The following is a 27460-nucleotide window of genomic DNA, read 5'->3' as shown; positions in this document are numbered from 1 at the left end:
TGGAGAGAGAAAACACAGTTCATAAGCACTCTTCACCTTTCTGCTTCTTTGAGCTTGTTTAATATACTTCTTCCAACTCATTTGCCAAGTATTTTCCTATTTATAGTGAGATGATACATTTAAGTATTTCAAGAAAGACCTTGTTTCATTTTATGAAGGTACAATCTATAAAGGGCTGCAGCACGTATTTCTGAAAGATACTCAGTTTCTCTGGGGAAGATTTTGCCTGAGTTCCCAAGTGGTTCTCTCTGAGAAGCTATGGGGGATAGGAAGAACTCTAAATAGTTTAGTCTGCCCCACAATCTTGGTTCCAATATGACCATTAGTGTTTTAGGAATTACCATCACTCCACTTACAGAATTATAGGCTAGGGATGCTTGAGGATTTCATTCAGTCCACATTTTAAACAAACTGACCTAATTTGCACTTTCTGGATTTACAGCCAATCAGAATACAGCTATCCTTGACTACGGATGGACAAAAGTCACTTACCTGATCCCGAAGCTTGCTTCGCGGTGGGGGGAGGCGCTCCGTCCCTCCTCCCGAAATTCTGGCTGGGGGGGAGGCGCCATTTGCATTCCTTATTTTGGCATGGGTAGTCTACGTAAATATTTACGTAGACTATGGCGAAAATAAGGGCAACGCTATTTGCGTTGCCCTTATTTTTGCCGTAGTCTACATAAATGTTCACATAGACTACCCACGCCAAAATAAGGAACGCAAATGGCGGTGCCCATGGGTGCCGCCATTTGCGTACATGCTTTTTTTTTTTTCCAAAGTCAGCCGTGATAGGCTACGTAACATTTACGTAGCCTATCACAGTGTTTTTTGAGAATCTAGCCGTGACAGGCTACGTAAACCTTTACGTAGCCTATCACGTTTGTTCGTTTGTTTGTTTTTTACTTGGAAATGGCGGCGGCGGCAGCCGGTTGGAAGACTAGCCGCCGCACCGCCGCTGGGAGCCGCCGCCGCCAGGGAGATTCACTCAAGGTAAGTCCCATCCCGGGGGGCGGGGTGGCAGGGCAGACTGTTTCTCCACCAATTTCGGGGGGTCGAATGCATTGGCATTCGACCTCCCAGAGATTCGTGGAGAAATTCTCTGACATCCCTATACCTTGGCTTTTTGCAGTTCCCTGAATTTTGAAATACAGTTCTTGTCTCAAAAAAATGAACAAGATATGTATACAAATGCATATTTTAGGATAAAATATGTATTTCAGAGTTAAAAACGTAAGACATCCATATTATGTAAAAAAGGGGGTTTAAAAGTGAATTTTCATGCATTTCTTTAAACTAAAAATTGCAGATTGATGCGGAAATTAGACTTATAAATGGATGTATGTGAAAATCACACAGTTTGGGAATGGATTGATTTGCCCATCCTTACGGTAGGTTGTTTCACATATCACACAGCAACAATCTGAGTTTGTTAGTGGGGCCCAAGTTAAACATTCCTCACCTTTGGAAAACCCAGCTACCATTTGTTTTCTGAAATCAGAAAACAAGCAAGTTGTAGGGGGGAAATGAGGATGGTAGGAGGATGCCTGACCCTTCCTATCATCTGCCATGTGTGTGCTTTTGTTTTGTCTGGAAGCCTGGCTAGGGAAAAAGGAGCGGAGGGACGAGGAGTTTTACAGGAAAAAGCAATGGTCTCTTCTCGAAGGAGAAGCCCTGAGAAATGCCAGATGAAAGCATATTTCAGAATCTCTTGCAAATCTTAAAAAGAGAGAGTTTCCTATGCAATTGAAATGGCCTTCTAGGATTCCAGTGCCCTGATGCATGTTCAGGGGTGGGCAGGTTGTGGCCTTCCAGCTGTTGTTAGAGTGCAACACCCATCATGCTTCACCATTGGCTATGTTGGCTAGGGCTGATAAGAGTTGCAGTCCAACACCTGGAGGGCCATAAGTTGCCCAGCCCTGATCTAGATCGACATAATTTGGTGACTCATGAAGCTGAGCACAGCACAACAGCTTCACACGGAGTCCCATACTAGGGATGTATGAACATCACTTACCATTTCGCGGATCTGCTTCGCGGTGTGGGGGGGAGGCACTCCGTCCCTCCCCCTGGAGTCCTGCCCGGCTGGCTCCACTCCACGGGGATTCCACAGAGCCGCTGGCCGGCTCCGCCCGCAGCCAGATGTCCAGCCGCTGGGCAGCAGGAACGCAAATGGCAGCGTCCCTGTACTTAACTGTGATAGGCTACATAAATATTTATGTAGTTTATCACAGCAAAGTAAAAAATAAAAGTGTACACAAATGGCGGCGGCTACGGCGGCCATTTGCGTTTGCTATTTTTCGCTGTTCTAGCCTACGTAAATATTTATGTAGGCTAGAACGGCGAAAAATAGTGAATGCAAATGGCGGCTGCTGTAGCTGCTGGCATTTGCATATGCTGCGCCCAGCCGCGGCTGGCCAGGAGACCAGCCGCTGCCGAATCCGCTGCCACTGCACCTGCCACTGCTGCCCCCGCCGCCACCACCGCACCTGCCGCTGCTGCCCCCGCCGCCACCGCCACACCCGCTGCCACCACCGGAACCACCACCGCCACCGAATCCTCCACATCTGCCCCAGGTAAGTGCCGGCCTGGGGGATTCTGGGGGGGGGCAGGGGGGAGGAGGCCGTTCTGCCACGGATTCTGGGGGGGCAGGGGGGAGGAGGCCATTCTGCCACGGATTCTGGGGGGGCGGATTCTACAGAATCTGGCCTCACTGGAATCCGTGGCAGAATTCTCCACCATCCCTATCCCCTACAGGGTTTTGATAATGGCATGATGGAGACTGAAATACAGGTTATTGCCAAACACCTGCCTGACTATGATATATAGCTGGTGAGGTCAGTATAGTCAGCCTGGTGATGCAGCACTAATCCCTAAGTGATGCAGTAGTACTAATCTCTCTTTTTGTCTGCTTCCAATATCAAAATTTTCCCAAGAAACAAAACTGTAAAAGGAAAGTTCTGATTCTGTGTTGTTGTGCAATTCATCCTATTGCTTCAGATTAGAAATTATAGCCTCCAGGTACTTGAAAACATTGCAGAAGTAAATGTAGATTCCCAGAATAGCATTTGGAAGCATGCTTTCCTAGCTCTTTTCTTGAATTGCTTAAATCACTTTGATGAGAAAATTATCACCTATTGCTACATAGTCCTGTTCACCTAGCATAACTCAAACAGAATGTGAGAACTACAGGAGGAAAAGAATTTGATTGTAGCCCTTAGTGTTTTATCAGACATCCAGACTCAAAATAAAAGTTTTATTGATTGTTATAGGCCATTTGCTGAAAGTGGTAAAAGCTGTATATGCCAAAGTGAAGAAATAAAAAAAACCCTGTTTTGCTAGATATGGTATTGATCAAAATAAGTTATGACAATTCACTTTCGGTAAGGAAATGTTTGCTTGCAAGTTGTTTTGAAAAATAACATGTACATCTCAGAGTGTGAAAGGATTTTGTGATAGTGATGAATCCACTGGTAATGATTAGTTGAATTCCCTGTGTGTTATATAAGGGGTAGTCCAGGCATAGGGGTTTTCCATCTGCCATTGGCTGAGGGGCTCTAATCCTAGGGGGGCAGGGTAGATATCATTGCCTATGGATAGAAGTAGCGACTGAGGAAAGAAAGAGGCTCAGACAGCCTTAGGAGCCACAGGACAAAGAAAAAGAGGCATGGAGAAGGGAGATAACAAATGAAAGAGGGGACAGGGAAGGACCATAGGGAAAAGTCTGGGAACAACAGAAGAAAAACTGAAGGAAAGAAGATGCAGCCAGAAAAAGTTCCACTCATGCATGCTTGCTGTTTTCTGGAGGAAGGAGTTGCAGTACAGTCTAGAATTGCTAATAAGGACATTTTACCCCTACAATTAAGTTGTAGTACATTTTTGGGTTTCTCTTCACCTACAGAATGCTAAAGAGAGCCCCAAAGTTGGATAGGACTGGCATCATTTTTCAGGGGAGTTTCCAGTATCCCTGTTGTTGTTGTTCAGTCGTTAAGTCATGTCCGACTCTTCTTGACCCCATGGACCATAGCATGCCAGGCCTTCCTGTCCCCCGCTCTCTCCCGGAGTGTGCTCAAATTCATATTCATTGCATCAGTGATGCTATCTAGCCATCTCATCCTCTGCCGTCCCCTTCTCCTTTTGCCTTCAGTCTTTCCCAGCAGCAGGGTCTTTTCCAGGGAGTTTTCTCTTCGCATTAGGTGGCCAAAATATTTGAGCTTCAGCTTCAGTATCTGTCCTTCCAATGAGCACTCAGGGTTGATTTCCTTTAGGATGGACTGATTTGACCTCCTTGCAGTCCAGGGGACTCGTAAGAGTCTTCTCCAGCACCACAGTTCGAAGGCATCAATTCTTCGGCACTCAGCCTTCCTTAGTCCAGCTCTCACAGCCATATGTTGCTACTGGGAAAACCATAGCTTTGATTAGATGGACCTTTGTTGGCAAGGTGATGTCTCTGCTTCTTACTATGCTGTCTAGGTTGGCCATAGCTTTCCTCCCAAGGAGCAAGCGTCTTTTAAATTCGTGGCTACAGTCACTGTCTGCGGTGATCTGGGAGCCCAAGAAAATAAAATCTGTCACTGCTGCCATTTCTTCCCCTTCTATATGCGAGGAAGGGATGGGGCCAGATGCCATGATCTTAGTTTTGTTCATGTTGAGTTTCAAACCAGCTTTTGCACTCTCCTCTTTCACCCTCAACAAGAGGCTCTTAGATCCTCTTTGCTTTCTGCCATTAGGGTGGAATCGTCTGCGTATCTGAGGTTGTTGATAATTCTCCCGGCAATCTTAATTCTGACCTGTGATTCATACAACCCGGTGTTTCTCATGATGTACTCTGCATATAAATTAAATAAGCAGGGCGACAATATACAGCCTTGTCATACTCCTTTCCCAATTTTGAACCAATCGGTTGATCCATGTCTGGTTCTTACTGTTGCTTCTTGGCCCTCGTACAGGTTTCTCAGGAGACAGGTAAGGTGGTCTGGTACCCCCATCTCTTTAAGAATTTGCCAGAGTTTGTTGTGATCCACACAATCAAAGGCTTTAGCATAGTCAATGAAGCAGAAATAGATGTTGTTCTGTAATTCTCTTCCTTTCTCCATGATCCAGCGAATGTTGGCGATTTGATCTCTAGTTCCTCTGCCTCTTCGAAACCCAGCTTGTACTTCTGGTAGTTCTCGGTTCACATGCTGCTGAAGCCTAGCTTGTAGGATTTTGAGCATAACCTTGCTGGCATGTGAAATGAGCGCAATTTTACGGTAGTTTGAACACTCTTTGGCATTGCCCTTCTTTGGGATTGGAATGTAAACTGACCTTTTCCAGTCTTGTGGCCACTGTTGAGTGTTCCAAATTTGTTGCCATATTAAGTGCAGCACTTTAACAGCATCATCTTTTAGGATTTTAAATAGCTCAGCTGGAATACTATCATCTCCACTAGCTTTGTTGTTAGTAATGCTTCCTAAGGCCCACTTGACTTCACTCTCGAGGATGTCCGGCTCAAGTTCAGTGACCACACTATCATGGCTATGAGAGATATTAAGATCTTTCCTGTATTGTTCTTCTGTGTATTCTTTCCACCTCTTCTTAATCTCATCTGCTTCTGTTAGGTCCCTGCCTTCTTTCTCCTTTATCATGACCATCTTTGCACAGAAGGTTCCCTCTATATCTCCGGTTTTCTTGAAAAGATCTCTAGGCTTTCCCATTCTGTTGTTTTCCTTGATTTCTTTGCATTGTTCATTTAAGAAGGCCTTCTTGTCTCTCCTTGCTATTCTCTGGAACTCTGCATTCAGGTGGATATATCTTCCCCTTTCTCCCTTGCTTTTCGCTTGCCTTCTTTCCTCAGCTACTTGTAAAGCCTCATGAGACAGCCACTTGGCTTTCTTGCATTTCTTTTTCTTGGGGATGGATTTCGTTGCTGCCTCCTGAACAATGTTACAGACCTCCGTCCATAGTTCCTCAGGCACTCTGTCTATCAGGTCTAATCCCTTAAAGCTATTCCTCACCTCCACTGTATATTCATAAGGGATATGATTTAGGTCATACCTGAATGGTTTAGTGGTTTTCCCTACATTCTTCAATTTAAGACAAAATTTTGCAAGAAGCAGCTCATGATCTGAGCCACAGTCAGCTCCAGGTCTTGTTTTTACTGACTGTATGGAGCTTCTCCATCTTTGGCTGCAAAGTACATAATCAATCTGATTTCGATATTGACCATCTGATGATGTCCATGTGTAGAGTCGCCTCTTGTGCTGTTGGAAAAGAGTGTTTGCTATGATCAGCATGTTCTCTTGGCAAAAGTCTATTAGCCTTTGTCCTGCTTCATTTTGTACACCAAGGCCATGCTTGCCTGTTATCCTGGTGATTTCTTGACTCCCTACTTTAGCATTCCAATCTAGGGGTGGACGAAAGTCCCTTACCTGTCGTCGAAGGACGTTCGCAGTGGGGGGGAGGCGCTTCGCTGCTCTCCCCGTGAAGTTCAGGCTGGGGGGGGGAGGCTTCCCGCCTCGCCCCGGCCACGAACACGAAGGTTTTTTTTTTTTTAAAAAAAACGCCCCCTGATAGGCTACATGACGATTCACGTAGCCTATCATGGCTAGATCTGCAAAGTCAGCCATGATAGGCTACATCAATCGTCACGTAGCCTATCACGGGTGACTTAAAAAAAAAAAGCGCATACGCTAATGGCGGCCCCCATAGGGAGCTGCCATTCCCGTTCCTTATTTGGTCGCTGTAGTCTACGTAAATGTTTACGTAGACTACGGCGAAAATAAGGGCAACGCAAATAGCGTTGCCCTTATTTTCGCAGTAGTCTACGTAAACATTTACGTAGACTACAGTGACCAAATAAGGAACGGGAATGGCGGCTCCCTATGGGGGCCGCCATTATCCGTACATGTTTTTTTTTTTTTAAAGTCACCTGTGATAAGCTACGTGACGATTGATGTAGCCTATCACGGCTGACTTTGCAAATCGTCACGTAGCCTATCAGGGGGCATTTTTTTTTTCTTTGATTGCAATGGCGGCGGCGGCAGCCGGTCGAAAGACCGGCTGCCGCTCCCGCCCCACTCGAACACCCGCCGAACCGCCGGACGGACCCGCCACCGGGAGGGACATTCGGTGAAGGTAAGTCCCGTCCCGGGGGGGGGTTCGGAGGATTTCTCCCCGAAACTTGTTCGGGGGGCCGAACACGTGGGCGCTTGGCCCCCCGAAGTTTTGGGGAGAAATTCTCTGCCATCCCTATTCCAATCCCCTATGATGAAGAGGACATCTTTATTTGGTGTTAGTTCTAGAAGGTGTTGTAGGTCTTCATAGAACTGATCAACCTCAGCTTCTTCAGCCTCAGTGGTTGGGGCATACACTTGAATTACTGTGATGCTGAATGGTTTGCCTTGGATTCATACTGAGATCATTCTATTGTTTTTGAGATTGTACCCCAGTACTGCTTTTCCCACCCTTTTGTTGACTATGAGTGCTATTCCATTTCTTCTAAGGGATTCTTGCCCACAGTAGTAGATATAATGGTCACCTGAATTAAATTCACCCATGCTTGTCCATTTTAGTTTGCTGATTCCCAAGATGTCGATGTTCATTCTTGCCATCTCATGTTTGACCACCTCCAGCTTACCTTGATTCATTGATCTGACATTCCAGGTTCCTAAACAATATTGTTCTTTACAGCATCGGACTTTCTTTTCACCACCAGACACATCCAGAGCTGAGTGTCCTTTCGGCTTTGGCCCAGCCACTTCACTCTTTCTGGCGCTACTTGGAAATTCCCTCTGCTCTTCCCCAGTAGTATATTGGACACCTTCCAACCTGAGGGGCTCATCTTCCGGGGTCATATCTTTTAGCCTTGTGATACATTCCATGGGGTTTTCTTGGCAAGAATACTGGAGTGGGTTGCCATTTCCTTCTCCAGGGCACCACATTTTGTCAGAACTCTCCGCCATGACCTGTCCGTCTTGGGTGGCCCTGCACAGCGTAGCTTATGGCTTCACTGAGTTACACAAGCCCCTTCACCACAACAAGACAGTGATCCATGAAGGGGTCCAGTATCCCTAGATTGTTACTAAAAAGGTAAAGGTGTCCCCAGCCAGTCGTGTCTGACTCTAAGGGTTGGGGCTCATCTCCATTTCTAAACCGAAGAGCCAGAGCTGTCCGAAGACGCTTCCGTGGTCATGTGGCTGGCATGACTGAACACCGAGTTGCACGGAACGCTGTTACCTTTCCCGCTGAAGCGGGAGACAAAACTAGATTGTTACTAGTTTTCATCTAAAGTGAAATTTGAAAAAAAATGGGGATTCCTTAAATGAAACATTACATGAGGAATATTGAGGGAGGCCAAACCAGTTTTGATTAAAGTAGCAAAGTTTCTCAGGGGGTAGGGATGGGGATAGGTTACAAACATGCCTAGATTGCCACTGGATTTCACCTGAAGCAAAATTCAAAGCAAATGTTATTGTAGGGATGGGTAGATTTATCCGTTTTGCTTTCTCCAGCATTCATTTTTTTAAAGTCCAAAGTTCCTTCTCTCCCGAATATGAAGAATATTTTGTGAATCTTGGCAAATTATTATCAAAAGTGAACTAAAACAAAATTCTCACCTATCTACACCACCAAATTCAATAGGCACAGCTATTCCCACCATGGAAAGGTTCATGATGTATCTGCCTGCCATATAGCAGTTAAAGATGAAGAACCTTGTCCAAAAGAAAAAGAAAAAACATGGCAACGCCTAATTAAACACTAACATGGTTAAATTCACAGGGATTCAAATCTAGGCTTTTAATCTAGGCTTTAAGAGAAAGCACTGAAAGCCCTGGTCCTAGATGGACAAATCTGTTGGTTTCAGTTTATTCCACATGCCAATATTTTTAATCTCTTCATTTTGTCCCAAATATGGAGAATGTTGTGAATTATCAAAACCAAACTGAAACAAAATTCCTAAACTGGCATTACAGTGAATTTAGTGTTGCTGTACTGGAATGTTATAACAGACTATGCTTATTTTTTGAGTTGGAAGGCTGAGGCTTCTCGTAAAGGCACTATAGTTATCATTTGGAAGTAGGGATGGTTAGATTCCCTACCTGCTGGTCTGGGCGGTAATCTGCCCACAGGGGGAGGGGATCCCTCCCTCCCCCTGGAATCCTCAGGAGCCGGCTCTGCTCCGCGATGATCCCATGGAGCCGGCTGCCGGCTTCACATCGCTGGCGATATGGCCAGCCGCCATTCCTGTGCCGTATCGCTGGCTGAGTGAGGGCTAACTCACTAACTCACTAACACTAACTGAGTGAGGGCTAACGTAGTGGACGCCATTTGTGACTATAAAGCTGTTAGATTAACCTAAATGCAGCCCCACTGAGGCCGGATTCCAAAGAATCTGGCCTCCGGAGTCCGTGGCGGAATTCTCCACCATCCCTATTTGGAAGAAACTGACTTGAGAATTATAGCCTTCATTCTTAGTGCCTGTCAGATCTTCTGTTTCAGTAGAGAAAGCCATCTTTTTTCAACCATTCTCATTCAATTTGATAGAAGAGAAACTGCTTCCGAAAATAAATTCAATGGTGAAGACATTTTGTAGAAATCCTCATGGTTTGGGTTTGGGTTTCTTGGGCTCACTTAGGAGATGGCCAAGGAGTGAGCACAAGTGTCCTGTTTTTCACTGTACAATCATCTCTCTGGCCACCTGTACCCTTCTCAGCTTCCTACACTTCAATTAAAGCCCAGTTTAAGGCACCATGAGATAATTTCTCTCATAGGGCTGTTTCAGATCAGGATGTGAAAGCAGCCTGGGAGGGTAGCTGTGATTAGGTAAGTTCAAAAACACCACACAAATACATTATAAAACATCCTGAATGAGTCAGAACAACAGAAGCCCCTTTCATGACAGGAGAAAACTTTCAGGAAATTGGAGGACAGATTTTGGCAGAGCACCAACTCCACCTCATCCCTGGAGCTAGACACAAGACTGCCCCCACCTGCATTTTGCAAACTGGGGACAGCCTGCCAAGACAGTTGATGCTGTTGTAGCATGAAACCCTTACCAAAAAAGAAAGAAGCTGTGCTACAAGCCCTGCCAATGGGGACCTTTGCCTGGGAGAAACTGTTGAAGAATTTCTCCTCCCTCTGGAGAATTTGGGTGAAATTGTCTCCCAAATTTCTCTGCCCACAAGTAAGGTGGAGAATTTCAAGAGGCCATTTGTGCACAGCTCTAGCAATAATGTGCACCCTCCCACCTTAGTGCGTGTAGCAGATAAGTCGGCTGTACCATATTACATGAGATCTGTAACCTGTCTATCTTTCCCCCAGCTTGAATGAGAGGGAACAGACTGTGTTCCCTCTCTCGGGTACAGATAAATGTGATAGTTCCAATTTTACATGCTACATGTGGGAAGTGGGACAGGGTTAAAAATGTATGAACCAGTGACTCACTCCCACTCTTGATCACTGCTATGAAAAACATGGGGTTGGCTTGGACATGTCAAGTTCTACCCTTTCACAATGTCTAATAAGTTAGCTGCATCCTGATGTCCTTATTTTTAGAAGAGTTAGGGCCAAAGGCCCTCTTCCAAAAATAATATATAATTTAGCTTTTCTTATGCTAAATTACCCAGAAAACCCAGAAAGCTTCAAGACAAAACAAGGATGCAGTGTAACCTGTGTGTGTGCACGCGCATGTGTGTGTATAAGAGAGAGACAGAGTGAGGGAAAGAGACAAGACAGATCTACTAGCTGGTACATGTTCTTTTTCTTCAAGTTAATCTGTGAATCCTAGCTTTCAAAGCCCTATTGTATAATACCAATTAGATAGCAATTTTTATTGAAACTGAATAAATGTAAGAGCATTAGGCAGAAGAATTATGTTTTTGTATTATCAGAAAGGAAAGACTGTAATGCTGTGTAATAATAAAAAAGATGTTATATATCATATTGTAAGCCTCCCGTAACATACATTCCGTGTGCGGCAAATCCTTCTCAGACGCTGGGAGAATTAACAGGCTCAGCGAGCACGTATAAGGTAGATCTGCAGTTAAGGATGGAAGAGCTTGTTCTCAGAGAAATTGGGAACATATTTCACTGAAGCGAAGCCACACACTATGGAGTAGATGCAAAGTGTTGATACACAGATAATTTTGTGCAGTATCTTGACTGTATCTGTCATCAGGAGGCAGTAACGTCCATTGTGTACCAGAAGGGTTTTTGTTGTTGCTGTTTGTTTTGCTTACTAGCTTCTTTGGTCTTTTCTAGGTGGTATACCTAGGTGGCATAAAGCCCATACAGGCAACCAATCTACCTTGGGGTAACCACTCTCCCCGCCCAATAATTTGATTGTCTGGATGGTTAAAGAGAGCAATTTACCACACATTTGTACCTGATATGTGGCAAAAGTCTGCTTTCGCTTCGCAAGGTGATACAGATGACCGAGCTTTTCTAGAAGGTGGGGAGGCATCTGTTCACCTTTATGGGCTCTCAGACTGCCAAGTAATGAGGAGAATTTTACCATGCCTGTGGTGAAATGTGCTGCAGAAAGTTCAGGACAATAGTGATCCACAGGTGGAACCATGGGCGTTTCAATCCTGTGATGCTTTTAAATTGTTTCAAACAATTCCATTGTTTGTCTCCCAAATACCTTAGGGTGTGGGTTCACCAGCAAATAGATAAATAGCCTTACAATGCTAATGATGGGGCTGGGGGAAGAATTTGGAGGGAAGAATGGACAGGTGAGAGGAGATGGTTAATCCTAACGATGTTGGAAAAAATCAGTAACGGATTCAAATGCATTCGGATTTCTATGGATACAACCTGCAGATTTTGCAACAGCCCAGCTCTTCTGAGTCACATTTTTGCAGACCATTTTTTTTTTACTTTGTTTGGGGGGGGGGGGTCACAAAAGCACAGTAGTGCAAATGCGCAGTTGCTCAAGTGTACATTAACATCAGTGTACGTTAGTGCAAATGCACATTTGCAAATATGAACAAAATTCTTTTACGTCCCTAAAAAAAAAAAAATCCAGTTGACCTCCCTCTCTGCCCATGGAGGGGGAGGTTTGTTGGATCCTATAAATCCTGGGGAAATCCTCCATATGTGCCAATTGCACTCTGATTGTTTTAGCTTTGGGGAGACTAGTTTTTACATCATTTTTAGCTATTGTAAGCTAATGCAAGAACAGGGAGAGGTGGGACATACATGCTTTAAATGTATCAATGTTTTGTAATAAGCATCGAAGACACTGTGCACTCACCAACAGCTTGGCTCCAGCTGAAAGTGTGTACACCCTCCCTTCTAGCATAAAATCAGTGAGACCTGACAGCTGTCCCCTGGGTTGCTCCAAAAAGCTCTGGATCTTATTAAGGCTGTTCGTGGAATTATTACAGGAAAATTCTGTTTTGTTTTGTTTTTAATCTTCTTTTTGCAATTGTAAATTGTAATTGCAGGTTGCTGTGAGCCTAAGGGATAGGCTGGGCAAACCAGGAACGCTCACACAAATAACATTTTCCAACTTTGCATCTATTTGTCATCATGACCTTGAGTTTTGAATCTGAACAAAGTGGGTATTTCGGTTGACAGCACTGTATTCCAAATGATTTGTATTTCATTACATTTACCAGACAACTGTGACCATGGATGCCAGTAAGCAAGCTAAAACAACAATGTTCTAAACCATAAGAACCACAGTCCCGGGAGACAAATCATTAAAATAAACCTTTCAAGTTAGAATATTTTCCTGGCAGTTTTACTTTCCTCTTTAATATTGTAAGCGAGACCACTGAGATGCTGTTCTCTTGGTTGCTGTGCAAAAATAAATGACTGAGTATGAGATAGGGATGGGTGGATTCCCTACCTTCCGGTCCATAGGGAATCTGCCCGGGGAAGGGGGAGGCGATCCGCTCCTCCCCCCCGGAATCCTCCGGAGCCGGCTCCTCTCTACGGTGATTCCGCAGAGCCACACATCAGCTCTGTATCACTTGCCTGGCATGTTGGAGAAGCAGGTGGGCAGTTGTTGTGGAAGCTGGACGTTGCTGGCCACTCCCCCTGTACCAGGTGCTTTTCCGGTTTACACCTAAAGAGTTTGCACTGCAATTGTGTAGGAAGCCAGAAACTTAAAAAAAAAGTGGGGGGGGGAGGAAGGATGACATCAGGAAAAACATGAGTGCAACAGTTTGGTCAGAATGTCAGGATGAAATGAGTGAATGAATGGTGACAGTCCCTGACGAAAGAAGCTGGTGTGGAAGTATCCAAGCGATATGAGCATGACATGACTGGCTATTTCCAGGGCTGGCCCAAGACATTTTGCTGCCTGAGGCAGAGCAGCAAATGCCCTCACCCATCCCACCAACATCAAAGTGCATAGTATGCAAGGCCAATTAAGTTAGCAGAGGCAGAAAATCCCACAAGTGTCTCTCCTCCTCCTTGACAGCAAAAATAATAAATTAAATAACTAACAATTTGCTACTCCTTTCATGACACCCAAATCAGCTACCTGAGGTGGCCATCTCACTCTGCTTAATGGTAGGCCTGCCCCTGAACTATAACAGTACAGCAATGAACAGAAGTGATGCTAATAATATGTTGAATAAAAGAAGTGAGGTGTTTGTGCCTGTACAAGAGAGGACTGAATGGAAATAAATTAAGATGTTTGTGTAAGTTTGTCTCATAGCTAGGGATGGCAGAGAATTTTGCCTTTTGCCCATCTGCCCTGATGTTTTTGATGTTTTAAGGTCATCAGTTTTCAAGGACAATTTTATGTTGATAGACCTCTCCCTATGGGGTACTCTATTTCCTTTGCTACATTTGAGAAATTCAGTTCATTTTTGGAGTGGGCCCTTAGAGATAGGACAGGATTCCAGAATACGGTACCTTACCTGGATAATTTTTGTTTGCCAACCCCTGGGATTCTACCCAGTGTGTCTATTTAATGCAGGAGTTTTCTGCCTTGGCAGAGGAACTGGGCATTCCTTTGGCCACAGAGAAAACTGAGGGTCCCTTATCTGTCATTATGTTTCTTGGGATTGAGTTGGATTCCATAGATCAATCTTGAAGGCTCCCCTACGATAAGCTCTCGGCCTTGCGGGAAAGGATCTCTGTGGTGTTGAGAGCTAAGAAGGTGACACTTCATACCTTACAGGAAGTTGTTGGACATCTTAATTTCATTTGCTGGGTGGTGACATCTGGTAGGGCATTCCTGAGGCGCCTGTGTGGTGCAGGGCCTACGGTGTCCTCACCACCGTGTCAGAGTATCTGCTGCTATGAAGGCAGACCTGCAGGTATGGCTGCACTTCCTAGACAAATGTAATGGCATTTCTTTCTGGAGGCGTGAGCTTTTATTGGAAGCTGAACTTCAGATACACTCTGATGTGTCGGGTGCCTTTGGTTTCGGAGTCATCTTCCAGGATCGATAGTGCGCCGGGCCATGGCTGGAGGACTGGTTAGCTGCCAGTGTAGGTTGGGATCTTACCTTTTTAGAATTCTTTACCATTTACGTAGAAGCACATTTGTGGGCCAAGCAACTGTCCAACTCTGTAGTGCACTTTTGGTGTGACAACCAGGCCACGGTTCAGGGGATTAATTCCCTGTCACCCCGTATTCCTAGAGTAATGGTTTTGGTTAGGGCATTCACTTTGCAATACCTCCGGTTTAATACCTGTTCCAGGCCTGACATATCCCTGGCTTGGATAACACCATTGCTGATGCTTTGTCACGTAACCAGGTACAGAGGTTTTGGGACCTTGCTCCCTGGGCGCAGGATCTGCTGGAGACTATGCCAGCTGAGCTTTGGGAGACTGGCAGGAAGTGGCCTAGTGGACAATGCTGCATAGCACCTAACACAAGGGCTTCTTACTTCAAGGCAGGTAGGGAGTTCTTTGTTTTCAGGGATTCCTTGCAGCTGCTGCAGGTTTGGCCCATTCCGGTAGAGCACCTGTTGCAATTCTCCATTCACGCTCGGCAGAGAGGCCTTTCAGCTCGGACTATTGGCAGAAAACATTCCGCTCTAGCCCTTTGGTCCAAGCTGAAGGGGGTGCCTGATAACTCTGTTGACTTTAGGGTGAGGAGAACTCTTCAGGGTTGGGCACGGATGTCTCCTGCAATACCTGACACTCAGCTTCCTTTGATGCCACATATATTGCTGGGATTGTGTCAGGGCCCAGCTTCAGTACTGCAGTGGGCCTTGTAGGCTATAGCCAGGATTTGAATAGAGGTAGCCTGGAAGGGCTTGGGCCTTTTCAGTTTCTGGAGTGTCAGAGTCTGTGTGAGCTTATCCCTGTCAGTGTTATTAGAGCAGAGCCAGGGGGAGTCACCCAACTCCCTGTCCACCTGCTGGTCTGGCCTTGGCAGGCAGGGAGGCTGGTAGATGTCCGTGAGAACCTGACAGAGGTGGGGTGGGGTTTGCAGAAGGGTTGCCCCAGTTGAAGCGTCACTGCTGGAGGGCTGAGCAGTGCCTCCCTGTTCAGACAGGGGGCTTACTGAACGGCTAAAGGCCCATGTCTGTCAAGGGATCTGGAGGGGGTGACCTACAGTCACACCTTCCCTTTTAAGCTCATGCAAAGGCCTTTTTTAGGAACATATTGTCTTCATTGCCTGAAGCCTTCTCTGTTTGGATCCATCATTGTCTGGGCTTTTGGAGGCACTCTGCACATGGACTGGAACTTTGTATTGTTAAGGACATGCCATGAAAAGTACTGTGAGGTTTTTCATAGACTTGAATTCTCATTGCTGTGGATTGTGTGTCTGAGTTTGTTGTCAGCTCAGTGTACGGCACGCTGGGTTTGATCTACGACTTTTGGACTTCCCTCTGCCAGAACTCATGCAGCGTGGAGTTGCCAATGCAAAAGTGGTGGCCTGGAACTCCTTGTGTGTGCGTGGGTATGCCCTTCCCCTGATCTTGGTGGGCCTTGACCATGTAGCCTGGAGTTATCAACGATTCAAAGTTCAACTCTCTATGGGTGTGGGTTGTTAGGCCTTTCAAGAAGTTATCCCCTGATTGCCTGATGGGTTCATTCCAGGAATCATTCCCTTTCTATGTCTGGGGTTGGAAACCTGTGAAAGGATTGTCTGGGTTAGGTACCCAGGAATCCAGAGCCCTTCCCTTGTGTTCAGAATCATGGAGATGGCAACAGAGAAACCATGTTGAGGATCTCAGTCACAGTAGTAGTGTTTAGTTTTGGACTGTTCTGGAATTACATAGAGCCTATAGCTACTGACCATCAGCTATATGATTTCTGAAGAGTGTAACCATTAAGGTTTTGCCATGGGATTCCCTGCAATAAAGAAATCTCACTGGTTTGGATGTCCAGTGTCAGATTGCCTGAGTGTGTATGCTGGGGGTATCAGGATACCTGACAGACTGAAGGGACAGTGGTCATCTTTATGTCACTCTCAGTACGAGGCTACCCTTTTCCATACTGCAGTTTTGCTGGCATTTTTTGGAGCATTTTGGATTTCAGAATTGGTTGTGGCTGCCAAGGGCGATCTGTCTGGGTGAGCATTACAAAGTAAGGATATTCAGTTTTCACTATTGGTTGAGCGCATCCGTTTGCGGAGGTCTAAGACCAATCAGTGTGGGAGAGGACTGCAGGTGTCTCTTTTCCCTGCCACTTGGGTAGGGATGGTGGAGAATTCCACCACGGATTTCAGTGAGGACATATGCACTGGCATTTGGCCCCCCTAAACCTGTGGCGGAGCAGCCTCCCACTCCCCGCCACCCCACGGAATCCCCCCGGGACAAAGCTTACCTGGGGTGGATGCGGCTCCAGCGGCGGCTCCGGTGGCGGCGGTGGCGGCTGGTCTCTCTGCCATCATAGCAGCCGCCATTTGCATCCTGCCAGGCTGCCGTGATAGGCTACGTAAGTATTTACGTAAGTATTTATTATAGGCTACACCATTTGCGTGGCTGCCTTTACCATGATAGGCTACGTAAATATTTACGTAGCTTATCACGGCAGCCTGGCAGGACGCAAATGGCGGCTGCTACGATGGCCGCCATTTGCGGCCACAGCAGCCCGGCTGTGGCCGGAACTCCAGCTGTGGATGGCCCTGGCTGGCGGCTCCGTGGAGCCGCTGTGCAGCGGAGCCGGTCAGGGAGGATTCCGGGGGGGAGGGACAGAGCGCCTCTGCCCCACTGCAGATGCCCCTGCGCAGAGCCAGGTAAGGGATTCGTACATCCCTACACTTGGGAAGAGTTATGCCCGGTGGAGGCTCTGGGGACATTCCTCAATGTTTGAGGGGACTGGCATGGCCCCCTTTTCTGTCATAGCGACTCTGCCCCCCTGACCAAATACCAGTTCTGGATTGTCACGAAGCTGGCCTTGAAGGGTCCTGGTTTAGGTGCAGTTGGTGGGTAGGTGGCACTCCAAAGCCTATAGAGCCTATGTGAGGCTGCTACCTGGGCACTAGTTATTATGCTGCTGTTCTCAAATGTTCAGTTTTGTTTCCTAGATCGCTGGAATGCTCAGGGGCCAGTGCAAGTGCTTATTTGTGGGCACAGCATGGTTTTCTAGGCTGCATGGAGGGCCTCCCAGTCAAGCTGTGGATCCCAGCTCAGACTCAGCCAGTATGCCAACATTCAGTGGTTGGGCAGATGTGGCATGCATTGCCTACAATGTTCCAGCATGGTCTGGTTTGTGTTCCCCCGCAGGTTGTGCTGTTACACCTCAGGGGGAATGATTTGGGCTTTCTGAAAGGCAAGGCCCTCATTTTGCAGGGTTTGGCCAAGTTTCAAGTTATCTGGCATCGTTGGCCGGGAGTTTCCTTTCTGTGGTCATGTTTATTGCCCAGAGTGGTATGGCATGATGGCTTGGATCTTCGGGTCCTGGATAAGGCCCACAGGAAAGTGAATAGGGAGATAAGTAACACCTTATTCAGTCAGGGGGATGGGATAGTTAAGCAACCCGATATTTCTTATGGGTGGAGGGAGCTATATAGGCAAGATGGGGTCCACTTATCTGACAAGGGCAATTATTTGTTTTTGGCCGATCTGCGAAATGGATTGCTTGAATGGCTTCAGCGCAGGTGGGGGGAGAACAGCTAAGCAGAGGCTTTCCACCCTCCTGTGGTGGGTATGTGCAGGTACCTTGGTGGGTTTTAGGGTTGGTAAGCATTCGGAGGTACTGTACTGGTAAGGCCTGGGGTTTCCAACTAAGGGTTTTGCAGCCCCAGTTAGGAGATAGGGATTACCTCTGAGGCCAATTCCTCTCATCCACTATGAGTTTTGTGGCTTGAGGGGAGATGACAGGGGAATTTGACTTTAAAAGGTGCAAAGGGATAAAGACTTCTTTCACATCTAATCTATAATGGATTTGCCAAATCCTATGGCTTCTGAAGGTGCAGATGGCAGGGAAGCATTTCCACTGTGGGCATTGGCAGTAGGAGAAATAGTCATGGTGTGCATCAGCTGTCATGGGTAGCCCATGTGGCCCTGTGAACCGCCCTCACATGTTGTTTCAATGCATGTGGGAATTTTGTGAAGCTTCCTGGTGATATCACTCTAAGCTCTGCTTTATAGGAAATTGAAATGTGAAGTGTTAAACCATCATAGCCACTCCCCCACCACCCATAGGGTGTCAGGCATTCTTGTCACCATTCACACTTCCTCACAATACACATCCAACAGGATGAAATGTGGAGAGGATTTGAGAGGTGTCTGGTGGGGAGATATATTCCACAAAGGGAATTTCCACACATGTGTTCACTCTCTCGCACACACATACCTCACAAATGTTTGAGGACATGGGCTCTTCCCAAATGACACTGTACAGCTAGTTGACCAACATTTTAAAATATAGCTACTTCAGTCACAGATGCATATTTCATACTGTTTAACTTTATTTTATCTGTATGCCGCCCTGAGATCTTAATGATACAGGGCAGGATATAAATGTTTTATATAATAATAATAATAATAATAATAAATATGGTGTTTTAATAATATTCTGTATTATCTGTATTATCATCAAATGTCTTCTTTCACAGAATGTTCTCAAGACCTCATACACAATCACAATGTACAGAAGCAATAAACAGGAGCAGCAACAGAAGCAACAACAACAAAAGCCTACCCTACCCCGATGGAGAACATCTTCTTGCTTACTTGCACAATTAGCAGCAATTGAATTTTTGAACCTGAATGTTTTGTTGTATGCAGTCAGCCATGTAAGCATTTCTGATGTGACACTGGGGAGGTGATAGATGATTCGAGGCTGACACAATGCATACTGCTGCATATGTTTTGCCTTTCAGAAGCCTAAGATTCTGGAGACATTCTTTTTGTTTCTGGAAATTGTGAGAAAGTTTTGGTGTTCCATCTTCTCTCCAAATTTCTAAAATGCCAAATGGGCTTCTCAGCTCAACGTTTTGTTGGGTTTGTATTTCAGATAGAAAGCTAGTGTTCCGGGGGGGGAGGGGGGAATCAATTTTTGGGAGGCACCTTAACCAATTTCCCAAAATTCTGGCACCTTTATCAGTGCTGGTTTGGCACCATGCTTCTCATCACAGCACTTCAGTGCTTGCCGCAAAGAAAGTACATTTCCCAGCATACTGTGCACTGTTGTTCCTGAGATCTAATCTTCTGTCTCATGATGTTGTGCCTTGTGAGACCTGGGACTGTAGTATGTCTATCACTGCCTTCATTAATTAAATATGTCCAGGTGCATAGTATCAGCCAGTCACATTCACCATGTGTTACACTTACACAGTGAAATGGTTCCATAACTTTACAAGGGGATTGTGGTGGTGTCATCCCATAATGAAAGAGCAGCATGTCTGCAAATAACCATTTAAATTTCATTGAACTGAATGACAGAGATGGGAGAAAAATCAATGACACTTTTCACTAAGGGGGTCTAAATAAACCAGTCCAGAAAAGGCAGCTTTGACACAGCTTTAGTTTTAAACACCCCAATCTATTGCATTTGAATGAGCAATTCTGACTTCTGAGTAGTGTGTGGCAGAGCTTTTTGACTGGAATTCCTTGGAGTTTGTCCCTCAGTGAACAAACCTCTAAATGAGAACACAAAATGCTAGGTCAGCTGCAGTTGTGAATTTGATTAAGTTGTGTTGGAAACCACAGCACAAAATAAAATAAAAATATCAGCAATTCTCTGCAGCTGCTGTGTGATTTGGAATGATCCAAAGCTGGTTTGCTTGAATGCTGTAGTAACTATGGGAGGCCTGTAACAACTTGACACCTATCAAGCTGAATGAGTTTTGGTCCATCTGAGGATCAATAACATTCATTTTGCTGCCTGCTTAGGATGGCAAAAGCAGGGTAATTTTAAAACACCTGGGAGGCCACCATACATATGGTTGTTGGGCTGTGTTTTGATCGCTGGGTCACATGTTATGCAGGCCTGAAAGGGTGTGTATGTGGCATATATTTCATAGTGCAAAGCTCCATCTGGGCAATAGCTCCTGGGTCTCCAGACTTCCTTTATCCATGATACAAAGTCATCTGGGGTTTCATCACGCGGAGCTTTTATCCTGCGATTGAAATTGCTCCTTCACGGAAGTTTGCGGGCTCTTTACGTGATGCCGTGACCCTGCCGTGACCCTGCTGCACTAAATGCTCTTTGTTCCATTTTCAAACAGATCGCAGACGATGAGCTATCAAATTACCTTGTTGTGTTCTGCTTCAGCTTCCTCCATGAAAAGAGTTAAAGCGGCAACAAGAGGAGCGAGATCAGTGAAAGAGAATGGAAGACTCAGATACGGGGAGAAGGGGGTGGGTGGGGAGGAAGCGCATGTAAAGGGAGTCAGTGGTGAACCTGCATTTAGAACGGAAGCAGAAAGCCCCATTTTAAATGCAGGATTTTAGGCTGGTGTAGAGATGCCCACGGAGAGGATTCACTTCAACATTACCACCTTGAGGCTGATATCTGGGCTGTGTGCTGTTGCTGATTTCTGCCTTGGGCTGCCTGTGCTTGGCTCCTTCTCAAATGTGGGGCCCTCTGATGGCCTTGCACATGTGGAGCTACAGTCCTATTTCAAGCTGTATCCAGTAACATCCACTGTCTGCCTAGCATTTCCCACGCTGTGTTTGTGTCTTTCATATTTAAGATATGTTCTGTATTTAAATGGCATCTAACAAAGTGGACAGTGCCCACAAAAAGAATATGCCAAAATAAATGTGTTAGTCTTTAAGCTCCCACAAGATTCTTTGCTGTTTTTGCTGCAACAGACTTAGGGCCGATCTACATTGCACCCGCCATCTCAATGAACTCGGTGTCCTGTTGGATTAGACGCTCTCGCATTAAAAAGTGATTATTCACACTCACCCATTTTCCCCGTTGCAGTGCTTCATCAAATGTGCAAACTCGGTTCACACTCGAGCGCTGTGCTGTTTTCCTGCTGTTTTCCTGCGCGTGCTTGTCTGCTCTCGGATGCTAAGCGGGGTCGGCCCCCGTCAGTAGTTGGATGGGTGACCGCCTGGGAATCAGGCTTCCTGCATTGATCAGGGGGTTGTTGTATCCCTTCAAATGAGACTAAATTTTACCCCCTCCTATCCCCCGCTCCGGACGTTTTTTTTTTAAATTAAGGCATTATCCTCGCAGAATCAGGGCTTCTCCACAATGTTTTTTTTTCTAATTCAGGCATGATCTTCGAAGATTTGAAATAGTGAAACTTCACAACTTCAAAACTTTGAAGATCATGCCTGAATTAGAAAAAAAAAACATCGCGGAGAAGCCCCGATTCTGCGAGGATAACGCCTTAATTAAAAAAAACCAAACATCTGGAGCGGGGGATAGGAGGGGGTAAAACTTAATCTCATTTGAAGGGATAGAATAACCCCCTGCTCAGTGCAGAAGCCTTATTCCCAGGCAGTCGCCCATCCAACTACTGACTAGGGCCAGCCCCACTTAGCTTCTGAGATCAGACAAGCGCACGCACATTCAGCCCTTTGCTTGTTGCTGAGGAAATGGGGGCTGCTGAGGAAGCTATGTGATCAGTAGCCGGAAGAAGACATGGGGCCGTCGAGAGCTGTGATTGGACAGGAGGGAAATACAAACACCGCTGTATATGGACAGGTGGGGGAGGGGACTAAGACTGGATACGGTAGCGAAGGTGGAAAATCAGAGCACGTTAAGGGGAAATACCGGGATATTAGGGTATTGAAAGCGGGAGCACGGAAGTGGGAAATTCCGGTTCCAATTCGAGGCGGGTACTGCGTAGTGTGAAAGGCGGGCTGTGAAACCTCATTGGAAGTGAAAAAAGGTGGTAAGTGTAGATCCAGCCTTACTTGGCTACCCCTCTGGAAATTATTGACATTTGTGTCTTGGGGTGTGCAGGCATGGGTATCAACTTACATTCCTGTGGTGTGGTGTCTTGCCAGGTTACTCAAAAAGTTTGGAAAAATGACAAGAGTGCAAATAGGGGCTGGATCCCCCCCCCACACACACACACATGCTGCCGCAGACAACAAATCCTGTTGCGCTTTCTTAGTGGGAGGAAGCAGCTAAGCAAGGCACTGTCTTGGCAGCTTGTTTTGTATTGCTTGGCTTTCTTGTAGTTATGTTTGAGGTGGTTCTCTTCATCAGCAAAGTGCTAAGATGAAAAGTGTGGAATCTAGAGCCTGTCTGCATATCACACTGACTGACACCCTATTTCCCCATTCCGAAACATGGAAGATGATTGCTCTAATCTCAGACATTTTGAGACTGGCTATGATTAGGGATGTTGGAGAATTCCGCCACGGACTCCAGTAAGGCCAGATTCTTTAGAATCTGCCCCCCCCGGAGTCCGTGGCGGAATGGAGCATTCCCCCCCGCCACCCTGTGGAATCCCCCAGGGTCAGAACCTACCTGGCGGTGGCTCCGATAGCTCCGGGTGGTCTTCTGGCTGCTGCTGGACTGCGGCCGCAAATGGCGGCCACTATGCTGGCTGCCATTTGCATCGTTGCAGAGGCCGTGATAGGCTACCTAAGTATCTACGTAGCCTATCATGGCAAAAGGCAGGGACGCAAATGGCATAGCAGCCACCATTTACGTTCTTGCCTATTGCCATAATAGGCTACATAAATATATACGTAGCCTATCACGGCCTCTGCAAGGACGCAAATGGTGGCCGCTACGGCAGCTGCCATTTGCAGCCAGCGCAGTCCAGCAGCGGATGGAAGTCCGGCTGCGGGCAGCCCCGGCCAGCGGCTCTGCGGAGTCACCATGGAGTGGAGTTGGCCAGGGAGGATTGCAGGGGGAGAGACAGAGTACCTCCCCCCCCACCGTGGATGCCCCCACCCGGAATGAGGTAAGGGATTCGTACATCCCTAGCTATGATTATGCACTGGTGCGAAGTACTCTCAGCAATCAGGAATTATTGCTTCACATTTCCAGGACTATGGCTATGACATTGAAAACATATTGTAATACTAAGGTCTGGTGGGCCCTGACTTCAAATATGTCCATGAAACTGATAATTAGTTCTTTAAATTTTAGAGAAACAAGTACCTTGAGAAGTTGAATGGTATTTTGAACCCCCCAAATTTCATGCAACCAGGAGCTAGTAATCTCCAACATTTCCCTGCTCTATACTGCCCCCCCCAAACAAGGATAGGCAGTGTTGTACATGCATTGTGAGGCAATGGAAACACCTAGTAACTGACTACTACACTAGGTAACAGATATACTCCATCATTTGGGACTATGGTTCCATGGGCTTTACATGAATGTCACATTTATTTATTTTTTATTATTTTTTATTATTAAATTTATTAATCACCCATCTGGCTGGTCACCCAGCCACTCTGGGTGATGTACAGCATATAATGAAACAGTTTAAAACAATAAAATTCTACAATAAAAACGTTTTCTAAAATATCCTAACCCACCCCAAATGCCTGCCTGAACAACCACGTTTTTAATGCACGGCAGAAGCTCATTAAAGAGGGGGCATGGCAGAGTTCCCTAGGGAGGGAGTTCCACAAAGTGGGAGCCACCACAGAATCTGATGTGGGGGCCACCACATTGTTGTGAGATCCAAAGAGCTTCTTTTGACATCGGGTACAACACCTAGTTTTATTGTTGCTGGTTTAAATGTGTAACATCTCTCTAAACTGTTAGTGTTTTCTTTGGTTGTTGCTTTTAGAAAGTTATAGTTGCACTTTTTATTTATTATATTACATGGTATTATGATTATTCTGTATACCACTGTGTGTTAATAGAAGGATATAAATAAATTAATATACATCTTTTAATTTATATTATAATTATAAACTCAAGGTATAACCAGTGGGATCCCATTAATCTTTCCAGGGATTTCATCTTCCAATATCACAATTTACTTTTACAACTACTCTCACCTTCAAAAGTGTCTTGCTATTCATAATGGGCATGGGGCGGGGGTGGGGGGGATTGCTGTTTGACAAACACATCTACAGAGCCCATTTGGGCACCTGAAACTCATTTGACAATTTCTTGGATCCTCCTGACTACCATTCATATTCTGAAGTCTCACTGTTGTCTATGCTATCTCTGTTCCTTTTCTCTTTGTGTTTGTCTGTTGCTTGCCCCAATCATTCTTTCCAAACTGACTAGGGATGTACGAAAGTCACTTACCTTTTCAAAGGGTGACATTCGTGGGGGGGGGAGGCGCTCCGTCCCTCCCCCCAAAATTCTGGCCGGGGGGGAGGCGCTCCGTCCCTCCCCCTTGAATCCTGGCTGGCTGGCTCCGCTCCACAGGGATTCTGCAGAGCCGCCAGCCGGCTCTGCCAGCGGCCGGACATCCGGCTGCTGGCTAGCAGGGAAGCAAATGGCGGCAGCCGTAGCCGCCGCCGTTTGCGTCCCTGCAGTCAGCCGTGATAGGCTACGTAAATGTTTACGTAGCCTATCATGGCTGATTTAAAAGAAAAAAAAATGCTCGTACGCAAATGGCGGCGCCCATGGGTGCCGCCATTTGCGTTCCTTATTTTGGCACGTCTTAGTCTACATAAACATTTACGTAGACTAAGACGGCGAAAATAAGGGGAACGCAAATAGCGTAGTCTACGCTATTTGCGTTCCCCTTATTTTCGCCGTCTTAGTCTACGTAAATGTTTACGTGGACTAAGATGTGCCAAAATAAGGAACGCAAATGGCAGTGCCCATGGGCACTGCCATTTGCATACGCATGTTTTTTTTTCCTTTTAAATCAGCCGTGATAGGCTATGTAAACATTTACGTAGCCTATCACGGTGTTTTTAAAAAATCTAGCTGTGATAGGCTACGCAAATCTTTACGTAGCCTATCACTTTTTTTTTTTTTACTGGAAATGGCGGTGGCAGCAGCCGGTCTTCCGACCGGCTGCTGCCGCCGCTGCCACCTCACCGCCGCTGCACCACCGCCGGAGCCACCGCTGCCGCCAGGAAGATCTGCCCAAGGTAAGTCCCGTCCCGGGCGGGGTGGGGGGGCAGACCGTTCCACCACTGATTTCAGCCTCTTCGAGATCCGTGGCGGAATTCTCTGACATCCCTAAAACTGACATATCATCAGGAGTAGAATTTCTAGGAAAGGAACCAGAAATTGTTTTGCAGTACATTGGACACGTAGTTCTAACCTCTTCCTTACTGTTATTACCCTCCCCCCCCCCGGACATTTGTTATTTTTTTCAGTATGGCAGAAAATACCAAATTGAGTCTTCTGATGATAATGCAAATGGAAGGTTTCATGACTCCAGTATCAAAATAAATCTTTGATCATAAAATGCAAAGTGCTACTGGACAACAGCTCAGTTTTTCCTGCCATCCATCTAATCCCTACCTTCATTGTCCTGCATCTATTGTTGGCAATTTTTCTTCACTGTACAATTTGCATGGCAATTTTTGGCAATGTTTGAGAAAGAATAAAAAATCAATATGACACCAGCTTGTACTTCAAGAATCATTCATTGTTATCTGTTTTAATTAGGTCTCCACACCCATAATTTCCTTCCCAAAATCACAAGAATAGAAAATTAGCACCATGTTATTGCTGTTGATGAGAGCAAACACCTAGCCCAGAGACTCTCTGACAAAAGTTATGTCTATTTGATTATATTTAATAAATTCACACCCTGCCTTTCCACTGAAACAGTGCTCATGGCAGCTGACAGTAACAATTTTGTGGAGCATAATGAAACAAAACAGGTGTCCAGTGTATTATCTCCTAAATTAGACATAGAACCCTACCAACAATTATGCTTCAAAATGTAGCTCTATTGTATAGCTCAATTAAGTGTTCAAATGTGCATTACAATATATTATCAGTTGTCCAACTTTTTTTCAGACCTCGTCAGGATGATTGCAGCAAAGAACCACTGAGATATTGTGTTAACCATATGTGCCTGTTGTTCTCCCCTGCCCCCCGAGTCATAACCTTGCTATGAGGCAAGGTGAAGTGGTTCACTTCAGATGGCATATTATGAAGGAACCAGCCCCTTTCCCCCAGGACCCCAAACTAGGGATGGCGAAGAATTCCGCCACGGATTCCAGTAAGGCCAGATTCTTTAGAATCCAGCCCCCCAGAATCCATGGCAGAACGGCCTCCTGGCCCCCTGCCCCCCCCCCGCAGAATCCCCCAGGACGGCACTTACCTGGGGTGGATGCGGCGGATTTGGCGGCGGTGGCAGTTCCGGTGGCGGCGGCTCTGGCAACTGGTCTCCTGGCCGGCCATGGCAGGGCTGCTGCTGCTGCCATTGCCATCCTTGCAGCCATGATAGGCTATGTAAGAATTTATGTAGCCTATCATGGCTAACCTAAAAAACAAACAAACAACGCAGCGTACGCAAATGGTGGCGGCTACGGCGGCTGCCATTTGCATTCCCTATTTTTTGCCGATTTATCTTACGTAAATATTTATGTAAGATAAAACGGTGAAAAATAAAGGAACGCAAATAGCATCCACAATGCTATTTGTGTTCCCCCTTTTTTTTAGCCGTTTTATCTTATGTAAATATTTACGTAAGATAGATCGGCGAAAAGTAGGGAACGCAAATGGTGGCCGCCATAGCCGCCACCATTTGCGTACGCTGCGGTTTTTTTTTTTTTTTTGAGGTTAGCCGTGATAGGCTACGTAAATTCTTACATAGCCTATCCCGGCTGTCTGGCTGGACACAAATGGCGGCCGCTATGGCGGCCGCCATTTGTGTCTGCACCAGGCCGTCTGCGGCCGGAAATCTGGCTGAGCACGGCCCTGGCTGGCTGCTCTGCGGCCTGGCCGCGGAGCAGAGCTGGCTGTCGGGGATTCCCTGGGGGAGGAGCGGATGGCCTCCACCCCTTTGAGGATTCTGGGGGGAGGGATGGAGCACTTCCCCCCACCATGAAAGATTCCGCGAAAAGGTAAGTGAGTTTGTATGTCCCTACCCCAAACTGCCCTGTTCCCTACAAGCCAGTCTGCTGGCTGGTGACTACACACCCAAGTGTTGCACAAAGGGCTTCATCACATGGCGCTTTTCTCCTGTGACTGAGATTGCTTCTTCACGGTAGTGGGGGCTCTTTACATGACACCATGATCATTCAATGCATCTCCTACAC

General features: G+C 46.1%; 1 long non-coding RNA gene across 1 annotated transcript in view; it reads left to right on the top strand.

Moving 5' to 3' along the window:
* The window catches only part of LOC146350394 (uncharacterized), a 58170-nt gene extending 36771 nt beyond the window's left edge, over positions 1-21399 (top strand). The window contains exons 3-4 of the long non-coding RNA XR_014789274.1: positions 18958-19137; positions 20572-21399. This is a non-coding gene — a long non-coding RNA (uncharacterized LOC146350394). The remainder of the gene's footprint in view (positions 1-18957; positions 19138-20571) is intronic.
* The last annotated feature ends 6061 nt before the right edge of the window (positions 21400-27460 follow it).

This window comes from Heloderma suspectum, chromosome 3 (assembly GCF_057233095.1).
Source record: "Heloderma suspectum isolate Gila_16-S chromosome 3, 16-S_ref, whole genome shotgun sequence".
Lineage (NCBI taxonomy): Eukaryota > Metazoa > Chordata > Lepidosauria > Squamata > Helodermatidae > Heloderma > Heloderma suspectum.
This window is presented reverse-complemented; position numbering and strand designations above follow the sequence as displayed.